The sequence below is a fragment of the Lactuca saligna genome, chromosome 4 (assembly GCF_052625555.1).
Source record: "Lactuca saligna cultivar CGN05327 chromosome 4, ASM5262555v1, whole genome shotgun sequence".
Classification (NCBI taxonomy): domain Eukaryota; kingdom Viridiplantae; phylum Streptophyta; class Magnoliopsida; order Asterales; family Asteraceae; genus Lactuca; species Lactuca saligna.
In genome coordinates, this window is record NC_136420.1 from 107,682,540 (window position 1) to 107,704,131 (window position 21,592).

The following is a 21,592-nucleotide window of genomic DNA, read 5'->3' on the forward strand; positions in this document are numbered from 1 at the left end:
TTCGTTATGTGTCTTGTGTGTTATAAATACAAATGTAATTAGAATAAAACCATTCGAGTTGCTGTTATAGCAAAAGTAAAGACCTTATCGTGGGTTTAGTCTATAAACCAAGAAGGAGCAGGAGTCTGCAATGAGAATTGAGTTTTAACTAAAAGATTAGGATCGAAAGCCCAATAGAGAATGATCAGCGGGTGCAGGTTTGAGCACCGCTAGTAATTAATAACTTTGAAGAGTTTGACAATCGTTTGGCAAAATAAAAGTTAAAATATCGTACATTTTAGATTACCACAAAGGAAGTAAGTTAAAACTCGAAAATTGTGACTAGTAATTTTCTCGTAAACTCTAGATCTACTCACATCTTATTTGATTTCAATGCCTCGGATTCTTTCGTGCCTTATATATTCGCATATTCTTTTCAAATTGCTTGTTATGCAATTGTCCAATCATTTCATATAGATAACATAGGAAATATATCATTACTTGCTGATAAAGCCTATAAAGGTAGTGTTATAGGAATTGAAAGTTATAATCTTCTTGCTAACCTAATTCCTATCTTTGATATTATTCACGACATGGATTGGTTGTTAAAGAACCACGCAGAGCTCTTGTGCTACAAAGAGATGATATGCATCCCTATCAAAAGGGAAGATTCTATTTATGTCTACGGTGAAAATAATAAATTTCTTTCTTAAAAACTCGTAAATTATGTCGAAGGGATATTCTACTTATCCGACTTATACAGTTAATACCTTGAAAGAGGAAAAGAAAATTGTGAATGATAACCTTTCGATAATTATCGACCGGCTGATGAAGAGTGCATATATTCTCGCCACACGTGAAACGACTCCATTGGAGAAATACACGTAAGTTACTTAGACGAAATCATCGCGAGACATGGTGTGCCACTAAAGATTTTTTTTTCCGATCGTGATACTCGCTTCACTTCTAACTTTTGGGAGAGTATGTAGAATGAATTGGGATCTCGAATTACTCCCAGCACAACTTATCATCCTCAAACAAATGATCAAAAGAAGAGAGCAATCCAAATAGTAGAAAATATACTGAAGAAGATCTTTGGAGGATCTTAAATGATTCAATACATCACTGACAAGATACAAATTTTTCGAGAAAGAATGAAAGCGGCCCAAGATCGACAAATATCCTATGCAGAAAAGACAAGATGACACATAGAATTCCGGGTGGATGATTTAGTAATACTGAAGGTATTTCATAAAAAGGCGTTATTCTACTTTGTAGGAAAGAACAGTTAGTAATCAAGCTTACTACTTGGAATTGCCTGAAGATTTGACAAATATTCATGAAGTGTTTCATGTGAGCTATCTATGTAAGGGTTAAGCTTATATGATGAAATGGTTCTATTATCCAAGGTGAAACTGAATAATAAGTTAAGTAGAAGAGATCGTAAATGAAAGAACGACTAATCTACATAATAAAGAAGTGAGGTTGGTGCTTCTCAAGTGGAAACACCACTGAGGCTCAAATTATACTTGGGAAAAATAAGAATGAAATAAGAGTAAAGTATCCCTAATTTTTTTAATCGTTATGATTTCAGGGACGAAATCCTCAAAAGTAGGAGGTATTTGTAACATACACGTTCTGAAATTGCGTATTGTTATTATTAAAAGTGAATAAAATTAAGTGTTGAGTTCCAATAGCTAGTTTTTACTAGAAATGAAGTAAAACTATGTTTAGAATCACTCATAAAATATTGGAAGTCTTACCAGATTCCAATTAATAGTCAAATAATGAAAACTTAGTGAAAATATAAATTTTGAAATAAGTAAAATTTTATTATTTGATGTTGTAAATCATCTCGTTAGAAACTTGTAGGTGAAAACATCGTCGAAATCCGAGTCATAACGAAGAAGTTATGACCAACCGAATATCCGCGATAAAACCGACACGATGCCGAATGACGTAAAAAGTGAGTTTTTGATCAACTACTTTTTAGCCTTAGTGATCTAAATGAAAGTCGTAGTATTCGTTAAACCGAGAAATTTGATAAAAAGAACGCCAAAATCTGACTTCGTATGAGGAAGTTATGATTTTTCGAAGTTTCAACTTAGCAGTAAACAGCTAAAAACTCGAATTTTAGATCGAGTGATTTTTAGCCGACACAACCTAAACTAGAAATGAAGGTCTCGTCATTTGTAGTACAACGGTAAAAAGTCTGACGAAAACGGATGTCGGATGAAGAAGTTATGAATTTTTAACGGAGTTTCCTGTCTAGGTCTGTTAAAAATAATAATATTAAAAATAAAATCAAAATTAGCCGACAAAGTCTAAACAAAAGTTGTAGAGCGTAATTTTAGCTATGCATGCACATAAAGAACGTCAAAAACAGAGCTCGTATGCAAAAGTTATGGATTTTAGAATTTCGGGGCTCAAAACCCGAGAAATCTCGCATGAGAGGTCCGGATTCGGCCATGTGCATCACACGAAGTTGATGCGTTGTGTGTCCGAACGTCCGATGCGTGTTGCCTTCTAATTGGACCAAGGCCAAAGCCTATCCCCGTCTGATGCGCCTCGCTCCGTGTTACGTCCAAGCTCCGCACAGATGGCCCTTCGCATGCGCGCCGCGTGTCCCTCCTCCCTCGCTTCCACCTGCCTCACTGACTCGCGCCAGCTGTTCCGACCCTCGCATCCGAGCCTCGCCTTTGCACCGCATGGTCTTTGTTGCTGCTGCTACCTACCTCTCCGGATCCGAGCCTCTCGCCTATAAATAGGATGCCTACGAGCCTTCCCGGGTAATTTTAGAAAATTGCCATTTTTGGCCCCCTTTTTCCATATTTTCTTCATTTTGACTTTCCCCGAAGCCCCGATATCAATTTTAGCACCCGAAACACGCTCCAAGACCACCGAGAAGCCCGGAAATTTTATATTTTCGGTTTTGAAGCCTTACTGTGACAACCCTAAATTTCCATTCTGAATAAACCATATCAAGCCAATAGATGAAGATCAGTTATAGTGAAAATTCAGACTTAGAATATAAGTTTGGCAGTTTCAGGGTTTTACACCAAAAAGGGGTATTAGGAGAGTGGTTGCACTAGGATTTTGTGCAACACTGTAAATTCCATTACCCTAGATCATTAGAACCCATTCCGAGAATAGAAATATTTTCTGCCAAAAATCTCAGGACTATAAATACAATTCTGAACCAAATTGGTTCATTAGTTGAATTCCATTTAGAGAAAAGCCAATTTCTCTCTCACGGATCTTCGGGTTTTCATCCCAGATTGTGAGTCTACTTCCCTAGATGTGTTTTAATACTTGCTATATGCTTAATAACATTATTTACATGTCCAAAACACAAGATCAGGGAGCTTATGGCCCAAGAACGTTCTTGGGGTGTAAACTCCAAAACAACGCCTAAAGGCCACCTAGTCCCAATTCCTTGTTAGGTATCTAGCTTAGGATGATATGTATGAACATATGAGACTAGAAATCAATCAAAACCATTTAGTTTTAGGAGTTTACTGCCAAGGAACATCTCTTGGGCCGTAAACTCCAAGTGAAGGCACAAATGAGTGCCTAATGTCCCCATAGCCTTAAAACAAAAACCTAGTAGCCTTAAACTCATGATTTATGCCAACAAAACCATTAGAAATCATGGCTAGAAGGGAGTTTACGGCCAAGAAGCTCCCTAGGTCGTAAACTCCATGTTGTAGGTGCCAAAATGCCTTCAAACTTTCCCTAAGGCTTAGACTTTATTTTTGGCATGTACTCCTAAGTGTTTAGAACCTAGAAAACTCATGGAAACACAAGTGTGGAAGAGTTTACGGCCAAGAGTATTTCTTGGGATGTAAACTCCTTTACAGGGGTCAAAGAACACCCTAAACACTTCCTTAGGCCAAGGGACAATTTGGAAAAGTACCTAGATGAGTTATGGACTAGCTAAAACATTTAGAACCCCATGTGTGAGGGAGTTTATGGCCCAAAATGTTCTATGGTCGTAAACTCCAAGAAATGGTACCAAATTGTGCCATAAACCCTCCTAAAGCCAAGAACTAAAGCCTAGACTTGTTCCTAGAAATATTTGAGACTTGAAAGCACCATAATCACCCTCCCAAGGGAGTTTACGGCCGTAATCTCCAAGGGAAAAGGGTCTTTGGGCCGTAAACTCCCCAAAGGAGTCAATATGGTGCCCAAACACTTGTATAGGCCTTGAAAACAATTCCCACTAAGGTTGTAGTAATTGAAAGTACCATTCCAAGCCTTGGTTGAGCGTTTACGGCCATGAACTTACTTCCTTGGGCCGTAAACTCCAAAGAATATGGTCTTTTGACCTTAAACTCACATTAGGGGCATTGCACACCTTTATTGCAACCCTTTAGCCTCCTAGCACTCGACCAAAAGTGTTTTCCTCGCGCATAAATGTTATTGCTTGTATAATTAGTGTCATAATCACTAATTATTTATATACATATGTTTTCATATGTAATTAGGATCATTGTGTGTGTCTAAGTCTCCACTTGACACCAAGCACTTGCCCGGTCCTTCCATACGATAACAGTCCGTTCAATTCCAGTCACTTACTGCAGGTGAGTTCATACCCCTTAACTAATGTTTTAAACTCTTTTTAAATGTTTTATGGGGGGGGGGGGGGATACAAGTAGAATCATGCTACTTATTATGTCAATCACATGTGATTAGTAAGTAGGATTATATTACTTATTACATCAATCACATGTGATTAATATACAACATTCAAATGATTTGGCTACTCATTAGCCGTTTTACCATACAGTTTCCTTCAAATGACTTTTTATAAACATTTTATATGTTTTAAACTCCTTTTTACACTGTACAGCTTACTTCGTACATTTCCTTTCAAACTTATTTACAACTGTGTTTCAAACAAATGTTTCGTTATACTTAAACTGTTTTATTAAACTTATGCCTTCAAATTGTTTTATAGATTGACATCAAGTCGATCTTTTCTTAAAATAATACTTATATTTCAAATGTCTTACAAAACTTATTTATGCTTTTATATTATAAATTACATGTCTCTATATGTATAGTTATATAAGAAATGTTTAAAAGACTTAGGAAGGCTATCCACCCTATTTCCTTTTCGCGCCTTGAGATGTGGTCTGGTGGGATATTGGGTATTCGTCCGAAGGTCGTTTAAATATTAGTTATATATCATGTGTACATATATAGTCATAAAAGGTCCTTCCAGTTCAACATATGCCCTTGGGTAGCAAGGGTATACATCCATGTCCATACGTACCACTTAGATTACTAGAAAGCTACCATATGGGTAGTTCAGGAAGATACTAGAACCATTACTAGAACGCGATATCATACAATGAGTCAGTTCATTCATGAGTCAATACTTTCTAGAACATTACAGTACATTACATATACAACTATACTAGGACGAGAACATATACAACTATACTAGAACGATTACATTACTATACTTGCTAGGTAGAGAGCACATGCTTTACAGTTAGAATAGTTCATTACATTACAGCTAGAACAGCTCATTACATTACAACTAGAACAGTTCATCACATTACAGTTAGAACAGTTCATTACATTACAGCTAGAACAGTTCATTACATTACAACTAGAACAGTTCATCACATTACAGCTAGAACAGTTTGTTACATTACAACTAGAACGGTTCATTAAAGTACATATACAAGAATACGTTAATTATTGTGATTTAAATCGGAGCATGACTTAAATGTCATGGCTCGAGTTGTAGCTAGAATTCTCTTGGAGGGAGAGCGTGAGTTTGCGTATAGATATATACTGGATTGACAATCCTACACCTTGCTGCTAGCTACAGCCGGACCTACAGGTCTGCGGGTGCCAAACGTCATTCCGTTATGACGACCATTCATTATGTCGTTGTTACTAGTTGATAGTATGGTGCAATTTATCACATAATGCCTTAATATAAAATCCAGTTTAAGGTAATTAGTACGGTAGTAGTTCTTACATCACTACACCATAGTACTATTTCATTTTCCTATTACATTCACTTCGTGAACATTCACACGACGCACATTAATGTAGAAACTATATTTTTGGATAATGATAGTTATACTTGGGAAAATACATACTCTTACAAGGAACATACATTCAGAACAGTTAGGTCTTGGTAGAAGACTACATTCAGAACAGTTAGGTCTTGGTAGAAGACCCCTTCATATACTAGTAGGAATAATAGGGATTCTAGGGTTTTTCAAACACTTACAGTTCATATACACTTTCAGTACCTACAATACATGTACTTACATATTCTTACATTTAAATTAAGACACTAAATACTTATGATCTCACCAGCTTTAAAGCTGATACTCGCTTTCAAAATTACTTGTATCCTCAGTTCATCATAGACAGGTACCGATACAAGGAGAAAGGAAGATGGAGCGTGTTCAAGACTTATCTTTCATTTTGATTTATGCTTTAGTGTTTATCAAAATTTGACAGAACACATTTGTATAATAATTATATTATTAATGCAATGGATGATGTTGTTGCTTGTTTACTACTTTACATTGTTGTTGATATTATACATGACATCCTCCGCCCCAGAACGTTTCCGCCGTTCTTGGTTTTGGGGTGTGACAGATTGGTATCAGAGCATTGTTTATAGTGAATTAAGTATATCAACCCATAAATGACATACTAACTATAAATACATAAGGGATTAAAAATACTCTGACCAGGAGTTTATACTTTAAATAGTAAAATATTTAAGTAAGTATACGTGCTGCATTCATACAAAAATTGGTGTCACTAGGATAGTACAAAAGAATTACGATTGTTGGACAACACAAGTGGGCTTAGAGACATATGGTCAAAACTGGGAAGATATAGCCTGATCACCTATATTATCCAAGGGTTGACTAGCATGTGCCTAAGTTTAAGTGTGTGGTTGCAACAATGCTAAAATCTTACCAACCCTACCACAATGAGAACAATAGAACATAACATTAAAATTTAAAATACTATAGGAGTATTTGGTGTTACTAGAAGTACTTTATACTTGAGAATTTAAAACGGGATCTTCATTACTAAGTTGATAGTTGCTAAGTGGATACACTAAGGCTATATGTAATTAGGATGTTATAGACTTCGAATCTGTGATAATTTTGCCTTACCCCTATTCTGTGTGAATTTGGAAATTAAGGTCACTTATTCGAAGGTCTATCCTGTTTAGATTACACATAGCTGGTATGCACTTCACAAATAGCGATGTAACTAATGAAGGTTTCTAAATAATTATCTAGATAGTTCGTCTAATAATTATTCCCCTACCCTAAATTCTCGCATAGAAAACATAACTGGACTCCATTCCCTCGACAACCAGTACCTTCCGAAGGAAGTCATAGCTGGCTGGTTTGGAGAATAACCAGAGAATGATCATCCTATCTCTTTGAATGATCACCATGATGAAGACTTTTCGTATGATGCTAACCCCGAAGCAGAAGTTGAAAACCTACCCCGAGCAGCTCCCTTTCCAATTCCTAACCCTTGTCCGGCTTTTCATGGCCCGACCCTGAGTGAGTGGTATGCTTGGAAATATGGAGCCAAGGACAATATCGGCCTATGCTATTTGATGGCGACCGAAGCTTTTACGACTTGAGCAATGAGGGCTTAACAGATATCGTCTTGCCAATCTTGGTCCGTAGAGAGGCCCGAAATGAGATTCAAGGCAGGACAACCCGACATCAGATTTCAGAAATAGTCGCCTATGCTAGAATGCATACCCTCCACACCATTCACCTAGGAGATGCACACGAGAGATCAGAGAGAAGCCATGAAACCCTGCTGCAAGCACTGGCTGAATCACGAGCCGAAGTCTTAGAACTCCGAGTACGCCAGATGGTGTTCGAAAGACACCCGTTTGACATGTAACGTCAATTGGCTGAACTGAGAGTTCAGCAGAGGGATGACCGTCGCCAGTAGTAGACGCTTTACTTTATTTCCTTATAATGAGGAATCATATTAGTCTGTCTATGCCCGGTGTGGCATTTTCTATGAAATTTTCTTATTCTGTAAGTACTTTAGCTAGGTCTTTATGCTGTCAGGAACTATCTTCTGCGGATATGATGTAAGACCTTTAGAAGGTCATTTTCCAGAATCTTTACATCGTGAATATCACAGATATTGACAGCCGGCTAACTTCTGTGTCATTCTTCATTCAAGTACTCTTGTCATTCATTCATAAGAGTCTATATGAATCATACTTTAGTCAAATCAGTTGGGATATAGTGATTTATCTCCGGAGACATATCCAAGTCTCTTTCAGTGGTTGGATCTTGTTATTCACCAACCCCGATACCTCAGCTCGAACGTCAAACGTCTTGAGACCATTCTACGAACATACTCCCATTCCGTACTAGGACTATATCATAGGGATGTAGGTCAAACTTTTGAGAACATAGTCGTACTCTTTACATGAACAATCTAAGTACATCAGGGTCAACCAGAATCGCTCACAAATTCCTTATTTTCGTATTACAGAATCATGTCGTCATCCAAAAACGAGCAGTTGAGCACTGAAATCCCTATCCTCCATATCGATACTGCTACATTACAAGCTGCAGTAGCAGCTGCTGTGAAAACCTTCCTTACACACATCAGCTCAGGCAATACCAATAAGACTAAAGAAGGACTCAAGAGTTTAGATGGTAGTACCAAACCGGGAAACCAACAAACAGTAACGGTCACTGGCTCGCAAAGCCGAAAGACATAGAACAAGAAATGAAAGCGTCAAGCCCAGAAAGAACGCAAGAAATCCCATAAGCTGGCTATGCAACCGCAACAAGTGGAAACCCCTGCCATCCCAGTGCCGAGCAGGCCATACGAGGGAAAACTCCCGAAGTGTGATACTTGTGGTTTCTATCATCATGGGACTTGCCATGAGATGCAATGTTGCAATTGCCTGAACATAGGGCACCATGCTCGTGACTGTGGAGCACAGAAACGACCCATCACTCAAAGCCCCTTTCATATGGACTAACCCTACACACAAGATGAGTTATAGCGCAGAACAATTTAAGAAACAATTTTCAAGGTGGAGTAACGAGGAAGGCACTCGTGTCCACATAACTCTGGTTAAACACCGCAATCCCATCGCCAAGGCTAGTACTACCCAGGCATGCCACCAATGCGGGGAAGTAGGGCACTTCATGAAAGATTGCCCGATAGAAAAGAACTCTGGCGCAGATGGGAAGATTCTCAGGATCACAGCCGCAGGAGAGCCTGCTCCGGAACCACGTTAAATGTAATTTAGGCGTTTCATTCTAACAGACTTATAAACTATCTAAAACTAGTGCAACTAGAGTCTTACCTTTTGTGAGATCCTATCTGTATAAGGACTCTCGTGCTGCGTATACTTGTCTTTTGTAGTGTACCTTATTCGCATCAATAGTCTTGTGGTAAATCTAAAGTACTGTAACTCTGTCCATGGTTGCACGGTTGTGTTTTGTCTGTAAACGTCTTATGTTCAAATCTAGTGTCTTTAAGTTTCGGTATGATTTCGACATTATCATATGACTCGATTCAATTTGATCCTCACGAAAACAGCTTCATACGTACACCTCTTTCTTCTAGATCACTTTTCCAGCGAAACCGTCACATCAGAACACCGAAGTACTCATGCCAGGAGTACCTATTAGTTATTTTCTTTCCGAAGAAATCCCCGAAGTACCACTCGTGCAGTACATCAAGTTTAATCCAGGGATTCATGCGGTTGATCTATCACTGAGGAATGTATGCATAAGAGTGATATATAATCAAGGTTCTACAGGTTTAAAATTGATGATTCCACTTTAAATTCTTTTTACCAGATGGGATGTGAACTTAAAGAAGAACCAGTTATTCGACTACCTTTTCAACCTTAATTATATATGACTCGTATACACGAAAGGGTGATTGTGAAACTAGGTATGAATTATAATATGAACTTCAGGACGGAGAACTGCCTAAGTACGAGTAATCACATCGTCATGGGAACAAGCATATAACCCAGTACGACTCCCGTAAACACATCACCTTATAGTTTAAACACCCACGGAGATACAAGAACAGTTTGGACAACTTAGCGAACTACACATAAATAGAATTAGAAGAACAGGTTTCTCACCCTAGAGAACCTCGGTCATATTCTTCCAGAGATCGACGGATCGCATTGCATGTACCTCGGTTATCGAGGACTCCGTCGAGATTTTTCATTAGAAATCGTTATCTCTGCCGCGCGTAGACAAAATGGTTGAGCAAACGCAAAGAAAGAAAGAATGGAGCCGGGATCCGAATATCACCAGTTCGTGTGTTAGGAAAAGATGTTCAGAAGACTATCTCCTGAACTCGATACGGATACTTCGAGTCCGTAGTGATACCCTTCGGATAGGACCAACACACCCATAGCTTTTATGAGCTAAAACGAGTAGGGTACGTCTTTCTTACCTGGATCAGTTCGTCATTTCTCCATGTAATGACTTGCTTATCTACCCTTGTAGTAAGAAGGAACCCATGGGAAAACATTCCCTTCAGAGGAACTTTTAGCGATGTTCTCAAAGCACAAGTTTTGAAATTGAAGAGTCAAATTTCTAAGACCCACTATTAGTAGTGTGAGAAATTTTGAGTACTCTTTCGATTTGTCAAAACCGTTGAGCATTTATCGAGACCAGAGACACCGATAGTCATTCACCAAATTATAGGTCTTACCGATCTACGACCTTAGTTCATTTAGAACTCCTCGCAAGCTACAGAAACTCGTACGACTTTGACCCAGCAAGGGGTGGCCTTTGACTGGGAAGTTACGCAAGAAAAGGAACTTTTGAGATTCCAAGTGAGTGACCAAGTTCTTTAGAATAACTCACTCTGGGAATGGCTTAATACACTTCGTAAAGCGTGGAAAGAAGCATGGAAAGCTAAATCCAAGTTAGACAGGACCTCCGAGATTCTTATCAGAATCGGTCCTGTGCCTTGCACAAACTAGACCTACTCCGCGAACTCGGTAACATACTTTCTACCCTTCGCATCTCGATCGTGAAACCATACCTTTCCGTTAGGACTCTTGCAAGTCCACTCGTCGAGATCCTCGCCTTCGTATTAGAACCGTAGTGACCCTCGACCGAGAGGTCAAGCGGACGAAGCAACGCCGTCGCCAGTTAGTGAAGGTTCGTTGGAATGCCAACCGAGAGCCCGATTTCACTTAATTGCACTAGAACCAATCGATTAGGAAGTTTTCTCCTCACGACTCGATCATTCGTGCATACTTCCTTGCCTAAATTCTAATTTCGGGACGAAATTCCCTTTAACAGGGGGATGATGTGACAACCCGAAATTTCCATTCTGAATAAACCATATCAAGCCAATAGATGAAGATCAGTTACAGTGAAAATTCAGACTTAGAATATAAGTTTGGCAGTTTCAGGGTTTTACACCAAAAAGGGGTATTAGGAGAGTGGTTGCACTAGGATTTTGTACAACACTGTAAATTCCATTACCCTAGATCATTAGAACCCATTCCGAGAATAGAAATATTTTCTGCCAAAAATCTCAAGACTATAAATAGAATTCTGAACCAAATTGGTTCATTAGTTGAATTCCATTTAGAGAAAAGCCAATTTCTTTCTCACGGATCTTCGGGTTTTCATCCCAGATTGTGAGTCTACTTCCCTAGATGTGTTTTAATACTTGTTATATGCTTAATAACATTATTTACATGTCCAAAACACAAGATCCGGGAGCTTACGGCCCAAGAACGTTCTTGGGGTGTAAACTCCAAAACAAGGCCTAAAGGCCACCTAGTCCAAATTCCTTGTTAGGTATCTAGCATAGGATGATATGTATGAACATATGAGACTAGAAACCAATCAAAGCCATTTAGTTTTAGGAGTTTACGGCCAAGGAACATATCTTGGGCCGTAAACTCCAAGTGAAGGCACAAATGAGTGCCTAATGTCCCCATAGCCTTAAAACAAAAACCTAGTAGCCTTAAACTCATGATTTATGCCAACAAAACCATTATAAATCATGGCTAGAAGGGAGTTTACGGCCAAGAAGCTCCCTAGGCCGTAAACTCCATGTTGTAGGTGCCAAAATGCCTTCAAACTTTCCTTAAGGCTTAGACTTTATTTTTGGCATGTACTCCTAAGTGTTTAGAACCTAGAAAACTCAAGGAAACACAAGTGTGGAAGAGTTTACAGCCAAGAGTATTTCTTGGGCCGTAAACTCCTTTAAAGGGGTCAAAGGACACCCTAAACACTTCCTTAGGCCAAGGGACAATTTGGAAAAGTACCTAGATGAGTTATGGACTAGCTAAAACATTTAGAACCCCATGTGTGAGGGAGTTTATGGCCCAAAATGTTCTATGGTCGTAAACTCCAAGAACTGGTACCAAATGGTGCCATAAACCCTCCTAAAGCCAAGAACTAAAACCTAGAATTGTTCCAAGAAATATTTGAGACTTGAAAGCACCATAATCACCCTCCCAAGGGAGTTTACGGACATAAACTCCAAGGGAAAAGGGTCTTTGGGCCGTAAACTCCCCAAAGGAGTCAATATGGTGCCCAAACACTTGTATAGGCCTTGAAACAATTCCCACTAAGGTTGTAGTAATTGAAAGTACCATTCCAAGCCTTGGTTGAGAGTTTACGGCCAGGAACTTACTTCCTTGGGCCGTAAACTCCAAAGAATATGGTCTTTTGACCTTAAACTCACATTAGGGGCATTGCACACCTTTGTTGCAACCCTTTAGCCTCCTAGCACTCGACCAAAAGTGTTTTCCTCGCGCTTAAATGTTATTACTTGTATAATTAGTGTCATAATCACTAATTGTTTATATACATATGTTTTCATATGTAATTAGGATCATTGTGTGTGTCTAAGTCTCCACCTGACACCAAGCACTTGCCCGGTCCTTCCATACGATAACAGTCCGTTCAATTCCAGTCACTTAGTGCAGGTGAGTTCATAACCCTTAACTAATGTTTTAAACTCTTTTTAAATGTTTTATGGGGGAGGGAGGATACAAGTAGAATCATGCTACTTATTATGTCAATCACATGTGATTAGTAAGTAGGATTATATTACTTATTACATCAATCACATGTGATTAATATACATCATTCAAATGATTTGGCTACTCATTAGCCGTTTTACCATACAGTTTCCTTCAAATGACTTTTTATAAACATTTTATATGTTTTAAACTCTTTTTTACACTGTACAACTTACTCTGTACATTTCCTTTCAAACTTATTTACAACTGTGTTTCAAACAAATGTTTCCTTATACTTAAACTGTTTTATTAAACTTATGCCTTCAAATTGTTTTATAGATTGACATCAAGTCGATCTTTTCTTAAAATAGTACTTATATTTAAAATGTCTTACAAAACTTATTTATGCTTTTATATTATAAATTGCATGTCTCTATATGTATAGTTATATAAGAAATGTTTAAAAGATTTAGGAAGGCTATCTACCCTATTTCCTTTTCGTGCCTTGAGATGTGGTCTGGTGGGATATTGGGTATTCGTCCGAAGGTCGTTTAAATATTAGTTATATATCATGTGTACATATATAGTCATAAAAGGTCCTTCCAGTTCAACATATGCCCTTGGGTAGCAAGGGTATACATCCATGTCCATACGTACCACTTAGATTACTAGAAATCTACCATATGGGTAGTTCAGGAAGATACAAGAACCATTACTAGAACGCGATATCATACAATGAGTCAGTTCATTCGTGAGTCAATACTTTCTAGAACATTACAGTACATTACATATACAACTATACTAGGACGAGAACATATACAACTATACTAGAACGATTACATTACTATACTTGCTAGGTAGAGAGCACGTACATTACAGTTAGAATAGTTCATTACATTACAACTAGAACAGCTCATTACATTATAGCTAGAACAGTTCATCACATTACAGTTAGAATAGTTCATTACATTACCGCTAGAATAGTTCATTACATTACAACTAGAACAGTTCATCACATTACAGCTAGAACAGTTCGTTACATTACAGCTAGAACCGTTCATTAAAGTACATATACAAGAATACGTTAATTATTGTGATTTAAATCGAAGCATGACTTAAATGTCATGGCTCGAGCTGTAGCCAGAATTCTCTTGGAGGGAGAGCGTGAGTTTGCGTATAGATATATACTGGATTGACAATCCTACACCTTGCTGCTAGCTACACCCGGACCTGCAGGTCTGCGGGTGCCAAACGTCATTCCGTTATTATGACCATTCATTATGTCGTTGTTACTAGTCGATAGTATGGTGCAATTTATCACATAATGCCTTAATATAAAATCCAGTTTAAGGTAATTAGTACGGCAGTAGTTCTTACATCACTACACCATAGTACTATTTCATTTTCCGATTACATTCACTTCGTGAACATTCACACGACGCACATTAATGTAGAAACTATATTTTTGGATAATGATAGTTATACTTGGGAAAATACATACTCTTACAAGGAACATACATTTAGAACAGTTAGGTCTTGGTAGAACACCCCTTCATATACTAGTAGGAATCATAGGGATTCTAGGGTTTTTCAAACACTTACAGATCATATACACTTTCAATACTTGCAATACATGTACTTACATATTCGTACATTTAAATTAAGACACTAAATACTTATGATCTCACCAGCTTTAAAGCTGATACTCGCTTTCAAAATTACTTGTATCCTCAGGTCATCATAGACAGGTACCGATGCAAGGAGAAAGGAAGATGGAGCTTGTTCAAGACTTATCTTTCATTTTGATTTATGCTTTAGTGTTTATCAAAATTTGACAGAACACATTTGTATAATAATTATATTATTAATGCAATGGATGATGTTGTTGCTTGTTTACTACTTTACATTGTTGTTGATATTATACATGACGTCCTCCGCCCCAGAACGTTTCCGCCCTTCCTGGTTTTGGGGTGTGACACTTACCTTCGCAGAGCCCGGTTTTCAATTAAGCTCCCGGTTTTTCAACATAGAAAGTCATATTTAAAGCCGAAGTGCTGTCCAAATTACTATTTTAACCCCAATTAACTTAAGGTGAGTTCAATATATAGGAACAATTGTATGTTATGTGTTATATGTGCTATGTGCTTCTCAGTGTTATTATTCTGAGTTATTTTCCCGTGTTATTTTATTCGCTATGTTTATAATACCTTTGACCATGTGATCCGTGAAAGGACTTAGATTCACATTGGTACTGGTACGTAGCCTCTGGCCATGTAGAGCATGTCTCCGTAAGAGAATGACTTCTATTATATGGCATTGGCAGAAGGTTAAACAGGAATGTTATGTAGCCTCTGACCATGTAGAGCATGACTCCGTAAGAGAATGATCTCTATTCTATGGTATTGGCAAATGGTTAGACAGGGCTATAAGCCTGAAATCTACCAAAATGTTAATCAGAAATTATATTGCTTTTGTGCCATTTGGGCCAAAATTTTATTGATGCATATCAAGTATTAAAATCGTTATGTCTCGTTGATCGTAAATCTTTGAATCAAATCTTGAGTTGATATGGAAAGCCTGACATATGATACACATATGTTATTGTTGTTCTTGTTCCTTTTTCGCTTCTGTCATATTGGTATATATAAGGCATAAGATTATATTATATTTATTTATCGAATTCACTAAGCATTATCGTTTATCCCTCTCAATGTTTAACAATTGCAGGTGATGAGTATCCAATATAGTTTTATACTGCTGAAAAATTTAGAATAGTTAATACTATTTATCTGTATTTCAATGTTCATGTATGTATATGAATAGTAGATTCTTGGGTAGACATGAAATGTAATAAAACTTAGTCGGTTAGTATCCAATCTTTTGTAATCACTTTATCAATATAAAATATTGTTTTATAAATATGCATGTAGTATGTTTTGAGGAAGTAACTTAAAAATTATGTTAGAATAGTATGAAAGTTTGGGACTTTCATAAATACGAAAGTTGGGATCTTTCATGAACTCTTTTATAAACTTATATTTTTCCCAAATATATATATATATATATATATATATATATATATATATATATATATATATATATATATATATATATATATAGATTAATATAAATAAGATTTAAAAGGGTTAGGACTAATAACTCATTCTAAGTCCTTTTCCTTGTTTGGATGTGGACTTATAGTATCGGTTGTTTGTCCGAATGTCGTTCTAATTTTACTTATATATAAAATTGTATATGTATATAAATATAAAAGTTATTTCATCAGTTTAATTACACTTTGTAACATGTTGAGCAAAGGATTACATGCAAAAATAGTTATTTACCAATTCATAAAGTACATATAAATTATAATAGGTATAATTTATGATACATAGAACAATTATTCATGATTCAAGTATACTAGAATACACTATTTTACATGAAACAAGGGTTTTGATTCAAAACAAAACAAGGATTTACACTTGTCAAATACATGTTCAGAATACTAATTCAAGAACATACTGTCAATCATTTATTTCATAATGATTGCGTTTTCATATCTAATATACATGTAGCGTTTATGAGACATTCAATTCAGGTTGTTTAATTCATTCTAGACAAGCAAGGTAAAGTCCTGACATTGTAACCAGAATCTCCATTCCGGGGATCGAAGCAAGTTGTATGTAGATCTATATCGAGATTGACAACCCCACACTCAGGCTACTAGCTATAGTCAGGCATACATGCCAATGAGTGGCAATTGTTATCAACAATTTAAACGCTCACAAGGCGTTTGTTTCAAGCATTCATGTCTTAGTATGATTATAATAACTCATTTAAAAGATATTAACAACACGTTAGTGTATAAACAACTAAACGTAAGTACATCTTCAAAGTACCAATTTACAAAATACAAAGTACAATGGTATACTACAGTTTTTAATAACAGTTGGTGAAGTCAGGCACATTCTTAGTTACAAGTTTTACAAATACAGAACATTGGTTTAGAAAATAGAACGGTTTTATGGGAATAAAACTACTTTCCATACACAACAGAAAATATGGGATTTTCTGGAACAGTTTTCATAATCAAGATACAAAGACACCCTTTGAAACATAAAAACTTACGTACTCACTCAACTTATTATTGATATTCTCTTTTCAAATTACTTGTATTCTCAGGGAAATAATAACAGGTACTCCCCGAGCATGTTGAGAACATGGAGCCATTATGAGTCATATCTTCTTCTTTTGTATAACTATTTTCATTTCAATATACAATGATTGAACACATGTAAATACTTATACTAATAAATGCAATGGTTGTTTGTACTTTGATTACTATGATGCATGTGTTGTGATACTACAAATGAAGTCCTCCACCCCCGGGCATTTCTGTCGTCTGGTTTGGGGGTGTGACAAAGTCTTTCCTTTAAGCTAAGTATGAATGGTTACATTTTAGCTATAAGACTTTGTTATTCTAGAAATGGGATTTGATTTGGTTTTAGTATTTAGATATTGGAAATTTGTACCATCAACTATTATTTATTGTTTTGATATATTAGGATATAATCCTCCCAATATTACTTGTTGTGTTCTGTATCAACAAGTTTAATCCATGAATATTCAAAAAGTTCATTGTTGGTCATAATTATGGTAGCAGTTATGAAGTAAGACTAATATGAAATGGATGGGTTGACCCTCACAAAATGAAACTAGGAAAGTGGTTGTAACCAAGATTCATATGTACTTGCCATAGAACTAGTACTGAACAAACATGCACCAAGAACACCTTATAGATTGCTATCATGAGTGATACTTGATAAAATGTACTATATGTATATCCTTAATACATGAGATACATAGTGGGACTTAAGTACAGGGAATATTGTTCTTAGATATGATGAAATGTAGATCCTTAGTCGGGCAGTTATAAAAGTCATTTTTTAGGAATGGTGTGAACTATGCAAGAGGCTTATGTAGTCAAGATGAGATTTGTTCCTCTTATGTGTTGAGTATTAGACATCTAACATTCATTACCCAAATTTGAACACCAAATAAGATTTATTGTGATCCAAATCTCATGTTCAAAAAGATGTATGTAAAAAAGGGATAATTGATACACTTACCTAATACATAATATATCAAGTTAGGCATTTATGTTTTTGGGAATTGGATGTGGATAGAATGACACTAAGTCATATACTATTAGGGCAATGAAATGTTGTTATATACTCACCACTATCTACATCAATCTAGAATGAGTCTTGTGCAAGTGGGATATTAAAAGATCTATATGCCCAAGAGTCATTACAGGATGATATTTCTAGATAATATGTGATCCTAAAGGGTCACACTAACCACAAGTTTATGCAAATATATTATTTACGAGAATTTTAACCTTGATAAATAATATATAACTCTTGTAGTTAATTGGAAATTATTTATTTCATGGAAATATCAAAATTTAATGTTAAGTATCAAAATATATCAAAACATATGATTTGTGATGTCGTGTATTTCTTTTCGGACAAAAATAGGTTTTTGTCTTATGTGGATTTATAAATTATAGAAGATGGAAGAGTTTTTTTTATAAAAGTCTTCCCCTTTTATTTGTAAAATTCAAAACTAGCTTCTAAAGGGACAAAATGGTATCTTTTGATTATTTTATTAATAGCCTTATGCTTAACAAGCATGACTAATTTTTAATGATTAAACATAGGCTAGAGGAGTTAATACATGAAGGGTATTATATGAATTAAAAAATGTTTTCATACTTCATCTTTTTTACCAAAGAAAAACGTGAGTATGATGCTTTTTCATCTTTTCTCTGTAAATTTTCTTTTTAAATGTTAAGACATTAGAATATTGTTTATTGATACTTTAAATGAGCTCTTCTTTAGAAAAAAAAAACTTTGTTTTTTTCTAAAGGTGTAAGAGTATTATTATTACAAGACGAAAACTAACATTATACCAAGTTGAAGAATTGCTATTGGTGTTTCTAACTAAGGTTAAGTTCTACTCCACGTTCTTCATCAACTTTCTAATTACCAAAAAAAACCAAAGACTTCAAAGTTTGTAGTCTTTTCCTGTTCTATGGTTGTTTTAATCTTTCCTTAGATTTTCAAGATGATCCTTGGTGGGTAAAATGGTATTGTTTCTTCAATTAAAAAAAATGATTATATTGCTATTGAATTCAAATTTGTTAATATAATTAAACTGTTTTTGAATAAAAGCCCAACACACATCATGGCATACATCGTTGATCCTATAGTAGAAGGATATCAGACTTGTCTCATGGTTTCCATTTTTTCTTTAGTTCTAGGTGATCGATCCTTACTCAATATTTTTCCATGTTGCATGGGTAATTACGTTGAATTTGACACTATAATTGCACTATTTTTGAATAAAAACCTAACACATGTCATGGAATACATGATTGATTCTATAGTAGAAGAATATCAGACTCAACACATGTTTTCCATTTCTTCTTTAGTTATGGGTGATCGATCCTAACTCAATATTATGCCATGTTACATGGGTATATACCCTTTCTTAGAATCTTGAAATTTGAATTTTTTTCAAAAGTTTATCTAATTATATACTTTGGAAAAGTCAAATTAAACGCTCTACTCTATCTCTATAGATCCTTATGCCTAATATATAAATTCAATCTCGTAGGACCTTCATAGTGAAACACTTCACATCCCATTTCTTCACACTTTGAAACATTGGAATGTTTTTTCCTATAAAGGGTATGTCATCAACATACAATACTAGAACGACTATGTGACTTCCACTGGATTAGACATATATGCCAAACTCATCCTCACTTCTAGAAAATCGAAATGCCTTGACCTTTTTCAGGAAAGAAAAGATTACAACTTTGTTATGCTTGTTAAAATCCATAACTAGACCTCTTAAGCTTGCACACTCTATTAGGATATTTTGGATCAATGAAGCCTGTAGGTTGTGTCATATAGTCATCATATATCAATTTCCCATTAAGGAAAGCAATCTTCAAATTTATTTCCATGATTCATAATCAATGAAGGCATATGTGTCATGTAATATTCTGATAGATTTATTCTATCTTGAATTGTTTGCACATTCCCATCCATGTCAATCTTCATCTTGAAGATCCACTTTCACCCAAAAAATTTAACGCCATGTGTAGGATTAACCAAATTCTAAGCTTTCTTATCATACATGGATTGAATTTCACTTTCGTACTCTTCTTCGAATGAGCAGCTTATGTGCCTTCCATTTCTTCCTTTAGTTGGATGGTTCATCCATACTAGCCAATGTACAATTATTGATTAGCACGTCTCTGGTGGAATACAAACTCTATTAGAGTTGCAAAGCAAAGAAGTTGGAATTATGTTAGTTTTATCAACAAACTGATCAACCTTGGGTTGAGTGTCAATTTCAATTGTTGGTCTTTCTTCATTTAACTCTTGAATTTTGTCAAGATCTGTTAGGACCCAACTAGATTCATTCAACATGAGCTCCATCTCGAGGAAAAAGCCCATTCGAGGTGCACACACTTTGTTCTTGGAAGAATTGTATAATAAGTAGCCAAAATACTTTTGATAATAGCCTATAGAGTAACATGTTTCCGCTCTAGATTCTAGTTTATCATTAGCCTCGCGACAAACGAAAGCTTCACAACCGCTAATGATTAAATGTGCAAGACTAAGGGGTTTCTATTCCATATTTAGGAAAGTGTCTTAGCAACCTTTTTGGTTGTTAAGAGGTTTAATATATTAGCGTTTGTATCTAGGGTGTAACCCCATATACTTGTTGGAAGCATAACTTAATTCATCATGGATCGAACCATATCAAGTAGCATTTTATTTATTCTCTTGGAAACACCATCTACTGCAACATTTTGGGAGGAGAAAATTGTGAGAAAATCTCACAATCCTTTAGATGATCGATAAATTCAAGACTCGGGTATTCTCCACCCCTATCAGATTGGAGCATCTTGATCTTCTTGCCCAATTGGTTTTCAACTTCCTTTTGGAATTCTTTGAATTCTTTAAAAGTTTATGAATTATGCTTCATTAAATTGATATAACCATATCTAATAAAATCATTAGTATAAGTCGTAAATTAACGTTCAGCATGCCTTGATGTGGATTTGAACGGTTGACATACATCAGTGTAGATTTAGCAATACATCTTTGCCTCATTCATAATTTCTTGTGAAAGGTGTTTTTTTTGCATATTTCCAAGTAAGCAAGACTTGCACACATCAATCGACTCTAGTTCAAATGATTCCAATATTCCATCCTTTTTGGGGAATAGCGATTTGTTTCTTGTTCATATGACCAAGATGACAACGCCACAAGCATGATTTATCCAATACACTATTGGAAGAAGCTGTTGGATTAGTGTCTAAGTCCATAGCTATTTTGGTATGTACTTGACCCGATTGTGCATGGTTCTTTTGGGTTGCCTTCACACTGGTGACTAGATAGGATAATTGTTGAGGAAAGAGGCTGGTTTATTGTTAAGAATAACAAATTCGGGTGTAAATATGATTTATTAATATATTATATGAATAATATATTAATTTGAAATCATATTATT